This window comes from Liolophura sinensis, chromosome 9 (assembly GCF_032854445.1).
Source record: "Liolophura sinensis isolate JHLJ2023 chromosome 9, CUHK_Ljap_v2, whole genome shotgun sequence".
NCBI classification, from domain to species: Eukaryota; Metazoa; Mollusca; class Polyplacophora; order Chitonida; family Chitonidae; genus Liolophura; species Liolophura sinensis.
The window spans coordinates 25453163-25470981 of NC_088303.1; the positions used below are offsets into that span (position 1 = coordinate 25453163).

The 17819-nt window shown below is 41.3% G+C and overlaps 1 long non-coding RNA gene across 1 annotated transcript; it reads left to right on the top strand.

The window, feature by feature from the left end:
• The first annotated feature begins 3856 nt into the window (after nt 1-3856).
• On the top strand, nt 3857-10241 carry LOC135475960 (uncharacterized). Its single transcript, XR_010445080.1, has 3 exons — nt 3857-3904; nt 4867-4965; nt 10028-10241. It is a non-coding gene; the product is annotated as an uncharacterized LOC135475960 (long non-coding RNA).
• The last annotated feature ends 7578 nt before the right edge of the window (nt 10242-17819 follow it).

Sequence of the window (17819 nt, forward strand, 5' to 3'; positions counted from 1 at the left end):
ATATTGAGTTCGTGGTATTTGGAGATTGATCCAAACTAACCAAGCCTTACACTCAGTTTCTTTGTATTGCACGGCGTATTCACACATACTGAATAAATAAGCGAGCACAAAAAAGGTTTTGCAAAGGGAAGATACATTGGTGACAGCCTGCATGTGCTTCATTATATATTGAATGGATTGAAATACTTCAGCGATGATTATTTGCTGAAAAACTGGTCAAGTACACTCAAAACAATAATCTGTTAATCTTAACAGAAAGTCTGTTGTCCAAGTGATGCTAGTATGTATTCTGTTTTCTGTAGCATGTTAGTCTAGCACAGTCTTCATGTTGAATTAAGAAGACAACTATATGCTACATTTAACAAAATAATCAGTTGGAATAACAGAATATATTCTACCATTACTCAAAGAATAGACTTAGCAGATTTAGTCAAATTTAGCAGATTATTTTTGTTTGAGTAGTATTCATGTGTAACCATCAGAAACAAAACAATAAAGCAATGGCCAGTCTGCCTCTAACCTGAGATGTTATAGCGCGGGAAAACGGGAAAAGCGATACAGTTATTTTTTTATGTTGAAATGCTAATTTATTTTGTACACATGCATTTATTACACATCCATATGTGCAAAATGCTTAATTAGTACTATTGATAACCCCACCATACGGAACATTGTCAAAAAATATCAGTAGTGAATATATATTTCAGTTGTGGGTGTGTCTCGGTCTTTGTCCAGTTTTCTACCACCATAATGCTAGCCACCGTCGTATAAATGAAATATTCTTGTGTTCGGCGTAAACCACCAATCAAACAAATAAATATACGTTGTATATTTGCGAACACATTTTTGACAATTTTGGGTCATTCCATGATATCCTGGATTTTTTTTTCAGCCGGTGCACTCAAGTCTTTCTAGCAAACATATAAGGTTAAAACATCCATTAATTAAATTTTGTATATACATAATCACAATAGTACCAATACCCAGTGACTGTATATTTCTATGTTTTGTTTGGCGTAACACCACTGTGGTAGTTCACAATGCTAATATATAAAGTAAGGCATGTTCAATTTCATTCAGTTAAAATTTATCTCTGTGAACATGGTAAATGTTTATGTATGGTTGAGGATTTACGTCACAAGTTCTAATTTTATTTAATTCTAACACGAACTTTGGGAAATCCTAGATGGTTACAGTTAACATCATGTCGCCGGACAGATATTGGATATACTTCAGTGGCGGCAGAAGCTTGACGGCATGGACTCGCCCTGCCACATACCTGTGTACGCAAGCCTAATGCCAAACATACACACACGCATACATACACACAATAACATTAGGCATATTTGTGCTCGTGTGTGTCAGCTGTAATTTCACTTTATTCAAATGATGCAACGAACGCTGCATAACAATTGTTTTGGAACTGGGCGAAAGATTCTCCTGTATTCAGTTACAAAACTAAGAAGGGCAGAAATTTATAAATAAAGTTTTTGTAGACATTCTTCATTTTCGGCAAAAGTTGTACACACCTGACTACAAATGACATATTCCAATTATTGGACAGCATAACTTGGAACGTTGATATTCAAAATGTCAGGATAATATGAATTCAGACGTATGACTTTGTTGACTCGGTTTACGGTGTGCTCAGCCACAAGACAATTTTAATTGCAGGTAAATTATCAGGTAAATGTCACGAAGGGAAATGTAGACTTTTAGTTTAAGAAATATGACGTCCTATGAGCTTACCCAGCAGCCACGAGCAAATGTACCCCTAGAGCGGCAAATGTACCACTAGAGATTTTTTCATTCAAGTCTGAATTTTAATCCATGACTTCTTCGATGGATTAAGTTTAGACGATGGTGGTTGATCTTTATTTCGCATATTCCTGTCATTCACTGGTAGCCATTTGGCACTTATATTAGGCAGGTACGACTCTACATCAACCCTCCCACCTACACGTTTAACATTTATCACCATTCAGAGAAAACTCTGTTGATTTAATAGGTTAAAATGCAAAACATACGAGACCGAATAATATTTTTCTACTTTAGGATCATTTTAATGCTATAAATAGTAGATAAATAATAATTTTGAGCTATATTTGGTAAATACAGAAACAATTGATTTGACTAGCGAATATGTTATATTGTCAAAAAAAATTCTGGTAGAACCTCATTATTTTATTCTTGCACAAGACATTGGGAGTACATAGTCCCATTATGGATGCCTGTGGTAAACTTGCATATACATGTACGGTTATGATCTGAGTATAGCGTTATTTCTGTGCATGCACGGTTCATAGCTCCCCATTGTGTCCGAGACAAAACCTTTTGAAGCACTTATCCTATCTTATCGTATTACTTATCGTATCTGGGATACTACGTAAACACAAAACAAATCTTTTTAAGGCATTTGCTCTGGGATACTACGTAAACACATCAGGGCAGTATGTACTTTAACTGACACCGACAAGTCGATTAGCTTTTACGGATATGTGTGCACGTAAAGGTTAAAGGATTTCACAACGTGGGTCACATATGGATTCAAGCTCGGGTCTCTGCAGCCGAAGTCCAGCGATCTACCAACAGAGCAAAGTGAATTTTCCGTTAGCTACTGCTAGTATAAGCACTGGAAAGCTGCTCTTCTAGCATAATCACTGGAATGCTGCTCCTGTTTCATGGTTTACGCTTCCAAAAATGAGTCACGGCTTTTTTTTTAACCTGCTGTCCTCAAGTTTGTCAAAGCTGTATGCTACAAGTGCAAAAACAATTTCCTTTAATCCTGAGGTCATTTTGACTTGATATCACCGAGATAATTGTGAATAATGAAGACCATAACACCACAATTAATCAGAATGTAACTGGCACATCGAAAGCATCCGAACTTCTCTAGCTGCCATTATCTGATCGAGTCGACTGCTCTCGACATAGTTGGAAAACAGTATCACCTCGTGCAACGTGAGGCAAGGAAATCTACAATCAGCAGCCAGGTCCAGTAACACAGTCACGGTATTCATAATGGCGGTTGATAAAGTTCATATGATGTCCGACTTTATTAGCCGGTATCTTGGGCGGTTATTTATTCACAAGACAAAAAATTACTTTTAAACTAACGTTTTAATACAAACCGCCCAAAAACTAAGAAAGTACTAGTATATACAGTACTAAATTAAGACGGAGCCATGCAAAGAGAGACAGTTTTCAATAATGATGGGAAAAGCAGAAAAAATTATATTAAAAATTATATCTCATTAAGATTTCGGAAAATTGCATATCAGTGAAAAACATACGATAACAACGGTTCAAATATGGACAGTTTCATATCATCCCTCACATCAGTCACAGGGTCGAAGGACTAGCGACTGACATGATGGTCGAGGACTGATACGGCGATGGAGGGTTGATATGGGCTATTGCAGGAAAATGCTCAGTAGCGAAGAAATCACTAAAATGAAGTATATTACACCTCTGTGAGACCGTAAAACATGGGGATGGGGAATAGGCACAAGAGCCTATACCTCTGTGGTACGGTAAAACATGACATCGAGATTGCTACAACAATGCACAGCTGTGTGAGACACCGTATAACATGGTGATTAGGCGGGCGAGGGAGGAGGAGGCTTGTATGGTTGGTAGGGGTGTTAGTCTCAACAATGTACACCTGTGTGGAAACCCAAAACATATGGAATCACACAAGCTAACCGCGATCACCCGTATTCACCTAATTGGGTGACTGACTTCGAGGTATATCCCCAGCTTGCCGCAAATAGTCACTATTAAATAAAGTTCGAATTACACAGACTGAGTTCTAATTACATCAGGTGAAGTATAAAATTCCTCTCATTACGATATTTCACCATTAGTCTATTTGGACGCCAAAGAAGCTGTGTTTATTATTAAGGTGAGCTTTACTTTTTTTTACGAGCCTTATGCGGCTCCTCAAAAGTCATGTACAAAGGTTGTGCTAGGACAAAATAGATTCCTTATGAATAACAACTTCTTGTTTATTAAGCACACGACGTTTCGATGCCGATACTAGCATCAGTTTTCTAGCATCATGCCCAACTCTCAGCTTTTAAGTGCCATTGAAAGAAAAAATTTCTTTCAGTGTATTACACTGTAACTGGAGGGTTTGGGAGGGAAAGAAACAAAACAATTAATTTTGAAAAAGCAAAGGATTTTATAACTGGTGTTTTCCCTAATGTTGATACATTACTGATTTTCCATCTTTGAAGGTCTTTTTCTATTCTATGAAGATTGTATATTTTCCGTATGTTATTAAATTCCACAGTTGAAAAAGGGCCTGGCACGTTAAGATAGAGAATCGGGCCTAGAGAGGTCCGAAAAGAAAGTGAAAATTTGAAACTTCAAGCACAATTCTGCAAATTTCCTAATCATAAGTATAAAGCTTGACCGAAACGCCAATAAAAGTTATGTGGTCATAAAAAAGATGATTAATGATGATTAATAACATTCTCAAAATGCTCTTTCCATCAAAAACGCCATTTTATTTTTGTTGAAACGAGGTGTTGTCTTTTTAATTTATTGTATGAAGAAACAGAAAAATATTTTTACTCAAACTTTCACGTATGTATTCTTGCGGCCTGCTAAAGTTCCCTCTTGGCAAGCTTAAAACCCGTATTTCTACCGAAATGTGTGCGCAAATGAAGTCACTGTGGAGGACAGATAACACTTTGAGACAGAGTCCGAATTCTAGTTGTCCTTTTCCTTTTATTTGGAAACATACTTTTGTTTGAGTAAAGATATAGGCCAGGTTGTATTAATTGTTACCCTGCATTAGAATCGATAATTGTGAATTATGATAGAATCTTACGTAAAGAAGTAAATGATCTTAAATTAAAGCTGCTGATCTGACCTCCATTGCTAGAAGAATGGATCGTTTCTCAAGACGATTGTTGATCGCGGCCATGTGTCTGGCTGTCAGTGTCCCCGGCGCGACAGGTATGACTATGATAAGTTACGTTTTAGACATGATAAATTAAGAATTCATCCCTGGTAGTTTACATTGATTTCCTTTAAATTTTAAATAACAATCAACCATATAAATAAATGTTCTACATAATGTGTAAATCTAGCCACATGACGTATAACATTATATAAAATGAGGATATGCAATAAATGAGACTTATGACAAAGTATCAATGCTTTGTGAGCCTTGAATTCAACCCATTTTAGTTTATGAGGCAATGCCGAAGATCCATATTTGCTCATCATGTTAGACTTTTCCTATTTACCAAGAATATCTCAAATTATTGCCTCTCGGAAAATATCAAACTTGTACCTCTATTATTCATACTGTTAAAATGATTTCAGAGTTTGAGAGTTCTACAGTTTCTAGAGTTATAAAGCATTATAAAATTTAGGAACCTTATGATGATTTTGAACGGTAGTTAATGAAAAGTATATAATTGTACTAGCGGTCTGGTTTCTTTAATAATTTGACTTTCTTTTTCTGTTTAGATATTTATTTGTTTATTTGTGGACGGGTAGAGGGGTGAGGGTAGGTTGAGTTAGGGAGGTAGACAAATTCTTTGGAATGTCTGAATTTAGGGAAATTCTGAAATTGCTATAATATCAAGAAATAAACAGCCACCCATACCACTGTTTGTCAATAGCTGGATTTACGCAGACTTTTTCTGTTTTTTACGAGAAGAAATCCTGACCATTGCAAAAATCCGACCCGTGGTAAATAAAAAAAAAACCAATACCTGTTTCACCCAGAATAGGAGGATTTTGCCCTGTCAAATAAGTAGTATATATGACGGGTGTTTTGGAGCAGCGCTGGCTCCGACGTGCATAACTAATTGCTACAAAAACTTATGTACACAGGCGCGCTTCGACGTTCATAGTAATATATGTCCCCCCCCCCACCAAAACACACACACACACACCACCACCACGCAAGAAGAGGGGTAAGAAGAGGAAGGCCATTGGGGAAGAATTTGACCCATCGGGGGCTGTGGGCCTTCTCCAACGCCACCTCCTAAGCCAACCGACAAGGGCGGCCTCAAAGAGTGGATGAAAAAGCATCTCCAGGCTTTGGGCGCGCCGTTGGCAAGCTGGCTGGGAAAGGGGCTGCAGCGCTGCCTGGCATTATCGGCAGTGTTCTGTCATGGCTGCTGAACCTTCTCGGCAAAACAGCTGGATGGCTAGCCGAGAATGTTTGGGCTCTGGTTTGGGCTCTGTTTGGCCCGTTTCTCGTCGCCATACAAGGCTGGCTAATGTAGGGACCACAAAAGCAGTAATCCAATAGTACCCCCGCTACCACGAGAGTTGTCTTCTCCGCATCGTGGTTGTACGGCGCTAACGGGAATGAGTCGTCTAGCGGGCCTTTAAGCTGTTGTGTTTGTGCTGTGGGCACGTTGGGCGGGGGGACAGCTTCTTGCGGCTTTACAATCCTGCGTTTTCCGCCATAGAAGGTGGCACTTCGATGTTCACACCCTCATTGCCGCCTAGCTTCTGACCGGCCGTGGTCACGACGATTTTGTTGTCGTTGGCCATCTGACCGACCCGCAGAAGCATGTCGCTGTTATACAGGTTTATGCCGACGGCACTACCGGCGTACTGTTGCAAGGCCTGGTAGCGTTTAACAGCGGACGGTAGGTCGACCGGGGTGGAAATAACATCTTCGATGTTGGCAAGAAACTGCTTCTGTGCGTCGAACGCCGTCCCTGTCCCAAGAATTCGCGTCCTTGTTTGCGAATGGGCTAAAATAGCCCAGACGTATGTCCGGATGTAATCGTTTAGGCGTTCTACGCCCGGCTGAGTGAACACCAAGAATGTGTCGAGAATGAACGATGCCCAGGCGTCCACACCGTCCTTTTCTATGTAGTCTACGTGCAGAACGCCGTATTTTCTAAGAAACGACATCTTGCTCGGATCAAAGGTTCCGTCGCCAACAGGGTGGTATTCTGATGTTGGTCAAGTAATAATAAGCTACCCCGAGACCGTGATTTACGCCATCCCGCCTCCAGTCCGTACGTGGGAAGACGTAGAACTCGCCGTTTTTCATAGGCCCAAGCGTTGTCGAAGGGTAGGGTTCCACGATCCAGACCTGGTACTAGACGTGTAATGAGAACAGGACCTTCATTACGGGGTCGGTGGCGTAGTTGTGCACCAGACTGCAAAGTTCAGCTGGTTCTGCACAAACTGCATAGGGTTGGCATTCCAGGTCTGAACGATGGCATTGTTGGTTACTTTCGGTAAGCGGTACTTCTGGAACACATCTGCGAATTGGGCCTGGAAGGCCTCACCCTCGCTCACGCAGATGTCAGGACATGTGAGATGGTGTGCGTGGGTTTGGATGCTATGTGACGGGCCGGCCTTATAAGTAGTCTCTCTATTAAAGCTAAAGGCCGTTCAGTTCATTGTGGCGCAAAGTTCTGTATACACTAAACATGTTTGTCAGCTTCTCTGATGTTCAAAACGGCAGTGCAGTCTAGGCAACCGTGATCGCCGTCTAATGGTGGCCCTTCTTGATCCCATGCTATACCCCCCCCCCCCCTGCGCGGGCGAACATTCACACCGGGATGGGCTTCCTACTGGATGGCGAGAAAATTGAAGTGCCGAAAGGTTACTATAATGTCTGCACGCTTAACAAGGAAGTATTTCGTCCGCTAGATATCTCACTGAGGATGAACGAAGCCACCGGTCGTGTTCTATCCTGGTAAACACGCCTCACTAATGATGCAAGAACTTGCTCCAATCTTGGAATTCGGGGACGCGCTCATAAATGGGATTTCAGAGGGATATAAGCTTCCTTCGTTCATAAGGAGGTCTACGTGAATTTGGATGTAGTGAGCAGTTTAAATTCAGAGAATGCGCTGATATCCTCGGCTAGTAGCCACGGTCACCGTTGCACACTCCTTCAGTGTGTTTCAGTAACGGGCGAAGGAATATTATTGTGTTTTTCCCCAACCTACAGTACAAACCCTTGCACTCGGGCCATTCAGAGAATGTGATGATATCCTCGGCTAGTAGCCACGGTCACCGTTGCACACTCCTTCGGTGTGTTCCAGTAACGGGCGCTGGGGCTTTTACACGCATCACGACATAACCTCATAGCAATAGTGGACGCAGCCGGCCCTCGCTCTACATGTTTGGCATTGTCCGACTTGGCAGACGTCTCGGATATCGGGCTTCAGGGACAGGAAGGTACAGTCTACGCCTTCCAGTCTGCAGTTTGATTGCAGTTGAAGGGGGGCGGGGGAGAAGTCAGAACCTGACACGTTCGATTCCCTTCAAGACGTCTCAGCCACAGCGGAGAGCGTGCGCAAACCACCTTCTGAGGCAACCGGAGCACAAAAGCTCTCCTTAGTCCGCTTTGACGACCCGTGACCCCGATTGGTTGACCCTGTAATCCATTCCAAGCAACCGGACCGGAGGTGAAGAAGGTGATCACCTGCGACTCCGCCTTTGTGTTTGAAGGTTAGATGGCCGGCAGAACACAATTATAAGGCCGTCAGGATAATCGTGAAAACTCCGCCGCAGGGATTTTTCTAATTCAGGGAGAAAAAGTCGTTGAGAGCTCTCTGGAAAAAGTAAGAATCGTCGCAGCTGACCGCATGGATGTCGGAACGATCTATCTCAATAAATCTATCAAACTTCGGCGTTTGAGGGGAGGTCAGTATGAAGGTGATTTAGACATAATCGCTGCCACTATATAATATGCACTATGGGTCTGTACCCAACGATGGTAGATGAGGACTCCTTGACACCGACAGCTCCGACAGAGAGTGTGGTTGCATCTTCAGCGCAGGATGGCAGCGCCCGTCGCCTGCAGTATATTAGCGCTATACAAAAGCAGTTAGAGACAGAGAGAGACGCCAGGTGGGTTTTATATAAGAAGTACCGCCGTGGTGTGAATGTCGCGGACGCTTTTGATTCGGCTATGATGGTTGGATCTTTCAGCATCCGCAGCATTTCGGACTCCGAGTTTAATCAGATCATTTCGGAGAGGACCAACTACCGTGACCTCAAACGGCGTTACGCACACGCAGTTAGAAATCGTTCAACTCCGTACAGATCGACCAAAACGTGAAAGAAGAACTTCTGGCGCGTGGTCGGGTGTTGGAACGTGCGGAGCTGAAAAAAAACACCTGTCCGCGTCTTAGTGGGTACGCTAAGTTGTTGGGCAATTAGCACCGCTCCGTCATTAGACGCCCCTCCACCCTGTACTACCCGGAAAACATATTAGTACTCCACCACTGGTCAACGCACCCTGCAGAGGAAAAAAATATGCCGAAGTGGGAATCGAACCCCCACCCAGCAAAGCCTGGCCGCCTATCTCTACAGGACCCTGTAAAGGAAGAATAAAAATGTACCCTGGGTGGGGATCGAACCGCCACCTAGCTGAAGCCTGGTCTCATTTTCCCACGGTAGCCCTGCAAGTAAAGCCATGTCTACCTTAGATACCGTGGCCCTGCATGAGCGCCTGTCTGTGTATATACAGTGGGGCTGATTCTATTACCACACACTCAAACAGGATGCTCTGTGTACACATTTTCTGAATAGCAGTATGTCAATTACAGTCTCCCTCTAGCCGGAGTTCGCCTTGCAAGGTTAGTGAAGCTAACAATCACATAGACAGGCGGTCCTGTAGAAATACCGTTGCTATGGGTGTTGTCTACTTAGGATACCCCGCTCCTGGTAACACTCAACCAGGATGTTTTGTCGGACCTGAAGAACAGTCTCTATAAACAGGATGCAAGATTAGTGGGCCCTGCTGACATACTGTACATGTAGTGTACACCTAAGGTATAGGATTTCCAGGTTGCTGTGTGTTTGGCAACGTTGTATATACTACTATGAACGTCGGAGCGCGTCTGTCTAAGTTTTGTGGCAATTAGTTATGTACGTCAGAGCCAGATCACCCGTCATATATACTACTCAAATATCATTTGGATTAAATGCATACTGAATCGATAATTCCCCTCTTTTTCCGCATGGTTATCAATTTTGCGTAGTGCTATCAACGATTGACTAGCGAGTCTTTTTTTTCCAGGTCTCCAGTGCCTTTCCTGTCAGTACATCAAATTAGGGTCATCGGAAAAAATCGTGGAAGCAGCTTTTTCCAGTTTGATATCAAAGTCTAACGACGAATGCCAGGGAAGTGTGAGCGAAGCCACCCCAGGGGTCACTGTTCAAAACTGCTCGCCTGTGATAGGACTGAAGGCGATGTGTGGAAAACTGGACACCACGGTTTATGCCTCTGCCTCATCAAGTATGTATTACTCTTCTTGCAACTACATCCCTTCTCACCAGTCACATCAGAGAATTAATCGTGAATTTAGGTTCATTCCGTTGTGTTCAGAACACTTTTATGAATCTACCTTAAACAAGCGTGCGAAAAGACACCTTAATGAATGTCTCAGCGTTTTCAGATTAAATCACAAGATTAAAAAAGTTCAAGATTTCAAGGATCAAGCCCAGAGGTGTGGTTTGTGACGTCATTTCAGTTTTAAAGTAATCTGTCCGCAAGCAGTGAGATACTGAATATCACTCCCATATCTCTTGCATGACTTACAAAGAAGATGCCATCATTTCCTATATTCATCATGTCACTTCCGGTTTGCTAAAATTAATTTCCAGGCTTAGGTCAACCTTATATCGTACCATGCAAGTCTTTTCAATGTGCGATGGAAACCACAGCGGAAAACAGGCAACAGAGACTCGATCTTGGACTATAGTGTGGTACAAACCCTATAATTCTAGATTTTCTAGTTTTCATTCTCCAGGGAAATTTTGCATTTATTCAAAATGAGGAATATTCGGAAATATAATAAAAATGACGTATTTTACAAATATAAGATATGCACCAATGAGTTCAACAGAATAAATTTCATACAACCATCTGTACAAATTACCGACCAGTTTCATTGGTTACATCCACTTCCGGTAAACTCCGGATAAAAACTTTTGGATATTTTCATTTATCCTTGTAATCCTTCTCCACACACCTATTTATACAGTGTGTGTATGAATATTACGACATGCTTTATTTGGGTGCTATGGAAACATTTTACTCTGATTTCACGCTTTGTGAGTTTACAGGTATTTTATATCTCAGTTCTGTTATTTTGTGGGAGTAATTGGTAGCAGTTTACGTTTGAAGAATGATATAATAATTACAAATAATTACATTTGTCTTGTATTTTCCTGTTCAGCTGACGTGACAATTGATGTCGTTTCCCGTGGATGTGTTCAAGAAGCCTTGGGTCAAACGGATGCCTGTGAGCAGGTCGATGATGGAGTGAAAAGTGGAATAACGAGTATATTTGGTTCTCTAGCGACTGTATCATCCGTAGAGGGTACATCCTGCAGATGCTCCACTGACCAATGTAATGGCCAGCAGAAGGTCGCCGTTGAGAAACTGTGCTGGGTGGCTGGACTCCTTTTGGCATTCTGTGTTCACCACCTTTGTTGAATACGGACGAAAATTTAAAATATAGCTGGAGTGAACCGATCACCATTGTCATTGGCTAAAACTAAAATTCACCTAGCGGAAACAGAGCTAGATTTCTTTGACAGCCAACTTATTAAACATTTAATATAAATACTTTGGTTATTTTAATGAAAAAGCCACAGGAAATTCGAAATTAGATTCACGATGTCAACGTGATAACGGTATATATGAAAGTATTGCACTTATGATTTTTCATAAGTTTTTTCGCACAGTTAAATTTCTGCTTTGAAAAGTTATTTTAGGTGTTATGTATTTTTAGACATTGGTCTAAATACTAAACTTGTCACATTGGCTTCGATTAACATTTTTCTTGGCATCAAATTACAAATTAACATCGATTACGCTTGAGTAGGGTTAGATAATTGTTAAATATTATAAGAAATTTTTTTATGAATGGTTCTCGGTGGAATAATATACAGTAATACGTGTGGCTATATTTGTGGAACGAGCCATAAAGCTCCTAATGAAAAGTTGTATATACCTATAAATATACAGCAGGTGCCAGCGGCTATAAGAATATATCTCCACTTCACGTCCATGCTTTACTCCTTTGTGTGTTGTGCTTCTAAGGTTTTTTTCTTTCAATAAAACTTCTCATAAAATCGTATATGTATCGCTTTGTGTCTACACATTTAGTCCGAAATATGGTGCTTTATTTTCGAATATTGTATACTCAGACTGTTCTTCAGGAAAATCCTAACCCACAACCCCAGTTCTGCGCAGAGCTGATCCACAACTCTCGTCCAGCTAAGACTGAACCCTCCACTCATATTTTTTCAAGACCAAACCCACAACATATATTTTTCTCTTAGACTAAAATTCCGAAAAACATCATGGAGATGTTTTTGTTGACTTAAAATTTCAAAACTCACTCTCAGATACAAGATCTTTTGATATGGCACAATATAACATGTTTCTTTGCAAGTTGAGAGTGACCTCCCCTTGTCTTACGCAGAAATTCTCCCTGAGCAAGACAGCCAGAGGTTCCCCGTGCTTGGAGCTATAACACACTATTCAAAAACACAATCTTTGACATCAACACCTTCGGGTTGTCATTTGTCGAGACTTTGCCTTCCAATACAACAATTTCGCACCAATGACAAACGATGAATAATTCTATTTTTACACAATTTTTTGACATGCCAACGTGTGACCTTCCGCTTCCAGCTGCATTAGTGCCAAGTCCCGGTAAACCTACAATTCCTCGGCCGAAATGGCGTTGCTCGTTCGAGAACGTTCTACTTGCTCAAAATCTTACAACTGCTGCAAATGAATGCATGCAAACTAACCTACTACAAGCCTTTTGAGCAAAAGGACAAGTATTCTATGCTTTTCCAGAATTACCATGTGTACAAGAAAGCAATTACAGCGATTCAAAACAGATTTCATCCACCAGTTAACGTCGTTTCTTGAACGTCATTTTCCCCGAAGTGAATAGCATCCAAACGAGTCCATTGATGATGACATCTCTGCATTATAAGAACCTTGTGAACTGGGTAATTTTGCTCACCTCACAGCAAGCTATTGCAATTTCTCAAGGTTTAGAAACATAAATCGAAGAGTCACGTTCCATTACTAGTGTACAACCTGTCTCTGTCATAAACATAGTAGTGATTCAACAACAATGGAGAATGAAGCCTGTGAACAAACATTTTTTTAGAATGGTTATGAAAAAATGACTTTAGAAACAGAAAAAAGTGTAACATCATAGATGGCGCCTCTTGTAGTATGAGATCTTTACATATTAACGGGAAAGATGTAATCGACCGTTACTTTTGAATCACAATCTGTTGGGTTAAGGTCTGTAACGCTCGTCATTTTTGATCTGTATCTAATATCGCTTAATCTGGGGCTAGGGGCCGTAAAGGTAGTCATGCACATTACCTCTGGCATGATGCTTTTATGAACAGTTCCAATCAAAGCGCGATTGAGATACCTTATTTAATAGCTATTTGATCTGGAACTCATTCATAGACTACGAATTTGAACTTTGATATAGAATTCATACCTGGAATATCCACTGTCTGCCCGGCATCATTGAAAACTGATGACCGCTTCTCTCTTACCGGCTTTATTTCCTTTAAGAATAATTTTTTACATACCTTTGTCTGTGGGAACTAGTGTTAAACGTTGTTTTGGAAATGGATCTTGCAATTATCAACTTGGAACGCCCTTTACGGACTACAAATGGTACATGTATATGAATGTCGGACATGACGCTTATATTTATACATAGTGTTAGCAGTATCCAGATAAGTAGTATAGAATGTTGCAAACGTGTCGTTTAAGGGTGGCGCCATTGAGGTGGCGAAGGTGTGTCGTTGAGTCCGCGCTCCTGCGCGTGACGTCAAACGTTCCATGTGGCGGCAACACTGATGTCACGTGCGAGAGCATCAGCTCCATGTCGTGCCAAAACGGACCAATAGGTGAGCTCCATTCGCGCCAAAACTGATATCACGCGCGAGAGCAGCTCCTTCAGCTCGATGTCGGGTCAAAATTGACCAATGGGTGAGCCACATTCCGCGCAAATCTGACCAATGGGTGAGCTCTATTCGCGTCAAAACTGACCAATGGGGGTGACCGCGCGGTTTTGATTTTTTTAACCTATATGTTGCCTAACACGTTTCTGTCGTCATATTCTCTGGAATTGGTGCCTTTTCTATGTAAAATGTAATAAGACAATAATTATTGGACATCATAGCTGCCAGCCTTTGCTCAAGGCACCCAGGCAACATGGACACAAAGTAAATCGGGCCCGCGTGTTGGCTTGGCTGGCTCAGCAGGACACGTATACGCTGCACCGTCCCGCTCGACGGCGCTACCCTCGTAATGGGTAGGCTTGTAGAGTTTGCATGTTGAGCTGCGCGGCGACAAAGCCGACCAATGAGGTGGTTGGGAGGGGTTGTTTTCCCGCTCGGTTATTTCGTTGAGGCTGAGTCGCGCTGAGTCGTCCAGTGAGAGAGGAGGATGAGGGAGTCGTGCTCGGAAAGGGAGCAAAATAACATTGTATATTTTATAGCATCGTGTAGTATAACATTGTATAGTATAACATTGTATAGTATAACATTGTAACAGTGTGTATTTATTAGTACACATTAGTTATTAGTATTCTATAATATTATGTTTTTGGGTAGGCTTGTAAAAAATTGAAAACAGGCATTTTCCTATGTAATTTTTTTTTCGGGACGAATTTCTTCACCCACCCTGTTTGCAAAAAGGGAAATCACGTAGTCTCTAGCTTCTGGATTGTCTTTATAGAATAGTTTGTCCTGTCACACAATTATCTGTTGGTATCGGCAGTCATACCTTTTCGTGTATGTGGAGAAGTGAATAGAGGCGGTCGATGACCTAGCGAGGATGAGTTTAGATTAGCGACACAGGCCGCCTGGCCCGCTAGACAAAAAAAAATCAAATCAATAACGTCGTCGGTAAGCTCCTCTCCCCCACCCCCTTCTTAAGGCATTGTTGACGAGGCTCAAACGTGTTTGGTATGGAGCGAAACACTTTAGGACAGTTTTAACAGGGGGAATAAATCCAGGGGTGTAGTATCATTGTATAATGAGTTACTTCCCCTGAATTTTATGGAGCGAAACATATCACCCACCGCTATTCGCTTGTGCACATACATGCAAGGGTATGACTGCCGATACCATCATATAATTGTGTGACAGGACAAGCTATTCAATTAGACAATCCAGAAGCTAGAGACCACGTGATTTCCCTGGTTGCAAACAGGGTGGGCGAAGAATTTCGTACTCAGGAATATTAGGCCTACTCAGGAATAGCTATTGTCAAATTGATGTCAGTGATAGTGTATTCGTTGAATTTGTGTCATTTTCAGCTTTTCCAGATAGCCTACGTGTTGTTAGGCCGTCGACTAAAACTGACGTGTTTATCATACGATGCAGTATAAACCCATGCCGTATTGGGTACATCAGAATCAGCAGTACCATTTGTGAGAGAGCATTTCAGGGGGAATAACTCTGGGCCGCTTTTTGACACGGCTATAGACGAGGACCAGCCTTTGGCACTGTATGGTTTATCTAAGCCCACATGTTAAACGGGATGTGACTCTATTATAGTTATATTCTACTCTAATATAGTTGTACATACAATAATCAAATCAATTCACATGCCATAATATTGGTCCCGCAGACTTTGTACTTCCAATGATATGTAGCCTTTTTAAATGGGGGGTGAATAGATATATAGATATATAGCTATATTGATAGCTGTCTCTTCTGCACTTTCTAACAGTATATATTATAAGCCAATGACATATACGCTCTGGATATCCGTTTAGTAATATCCTCTTCGGGGTCTCACCCCAACATAAAATCCGGCAATCTGGCCCGTAAGAAAAATCAATAACGTCATCGGCAAGCCTCACGGAGGTTTGCTGACATACTGTGCGCTGGGGTGTCGCGGCGTCACACGCCCCAGACCGTTTACACCCAGTCACCATGCTATCCGACCGTACCATTCCCCTACTGCAGTTTTACTATACTATAGCTATAGAATAGTATAGTTATACTCTACTATATTATATAATAGTATAGCTATACTCTACTATAGTTATAGGCCTACTCTTCTATTGTTATACTCTACTATACTATACAATATGTTAGTTATACTCTGCTAAACTTGTACTCTACTATACTATACAATACTATATATATACTCAAATATAGTTATACTCTAATATAGTTATACTCTACTATAGTTATTGTCTACTCTACTGTACAATATTATAGTTATACTCTACTATAGTTATACTCTGCTATACTATACAATACTATAATTATACTCTACTATAGTTTTACTCCACAATACCTTACAATATTATAGATATACTCTACTATAGTTATGTTCCACTATAGTTGTACTCTACTAAACTACACTCGCTGGCCATAAGTATTGCAACATACAGAAAATTGAGAAAGCAATTCATTTTCACATGATATTTTATTAATTGATGGCAGGCTCCTAAATCATTTCGTTGCATCGTAGGACAGATAAGTTTGTTTGATAATAACCGTAACTACTATATTTCACTGATTCAATATGTTGAATGATTCAAAAATGTTTCAATATTTTGTTGGGTACCCTCGAGCTCGTATGATGGCATTCATTCTTCTTGGCATTGTGTCATAAAGCTGTCTTACTCTTTCTGGACTGATATTAGCCCAAGCCATGAAAATGGAGCGGATCAAGTCATTCCTGGTGGTGGGCCTGTCCTTCATAACTGTTCGGCCAATGTCATCCCAGAGGTTTTTAATCGGTGCAGCAGCTCTGTGGGGAGGGGCATTATCATCCTAAATACGAATGGGTGATCTTGGTCGCCAAAGATGTTCCTAATAGATGGTAGCAAATTCTCCTCCAAAATCCTTCGGTAATAGACGTGGTTTATATTTCCGTCTATGAGTACGAGTTCACCGACACCATGTATCCCGATGCATCCCCATACCATTATGGAAACTTCATTATGGTGCGCAAAGGTCAGGTTTTCGGGATTATGGGAAGTTCTGATCCCGCGCCACACTCGAATTCTCCCATCATCGAAAGACAAGCAAAATTTAGATTCGTCGGAAAACACAATATGGCGCCAGTTGTCATCCACTGTCCAGTTTCTTACCCTGGTTGCCCATCTCACTCTCGCCCGTCTGTTGACCGGAGAGATAAGCGGTTTTCTTCTGGAAAGACGGCTAAACATATTGCACTGATGAAGCCGCCGACGGGTAGTCTTGGTTGAAATTCTCTGACCAATAGCATTGCTCCACCTTTCAGCCAAAAATTTTGCAGGACTGAAACGAGCCAACCGCGTGATACGCAAAAGGCGTCTATCGTCTCTCGCTGTGGTTTTCCTTTTCCGTCCACTTCTGGGTAATTTGTTACAATTGCCACTTTCGTTATATCTCCTACAAACCCTATAAACAGTTTGACGACAAACACGAAACCGTCTGGTAATTCTCTTAACCGGAATACCCTCAGCTCTCAATACAACAATCTGTTGTCGTTCAACATCTGTCAACTCCCGTGTCTTCGGCATAACTAAACCATGTGAAATGCTCCTGAGCTTGCAGCAGCGAAGAACACTTCAACTTGTTATATAAGGAAGTGCATTCTTTATTGCGTAATATACACGGCTCCTTAGGGTATTTATATGTTAATAGCACGAGGCCGTGGTTGTTCTCAGTGAGTGTATACAGTATTATAGTTATACTCTACTATAGTTATAATCTACTATAGTTATACTGTACTATTGTTATCCTCTACTATACTTATCATCTACTATAGTTATACTACACTCCACTAAATCAATAACGTCATC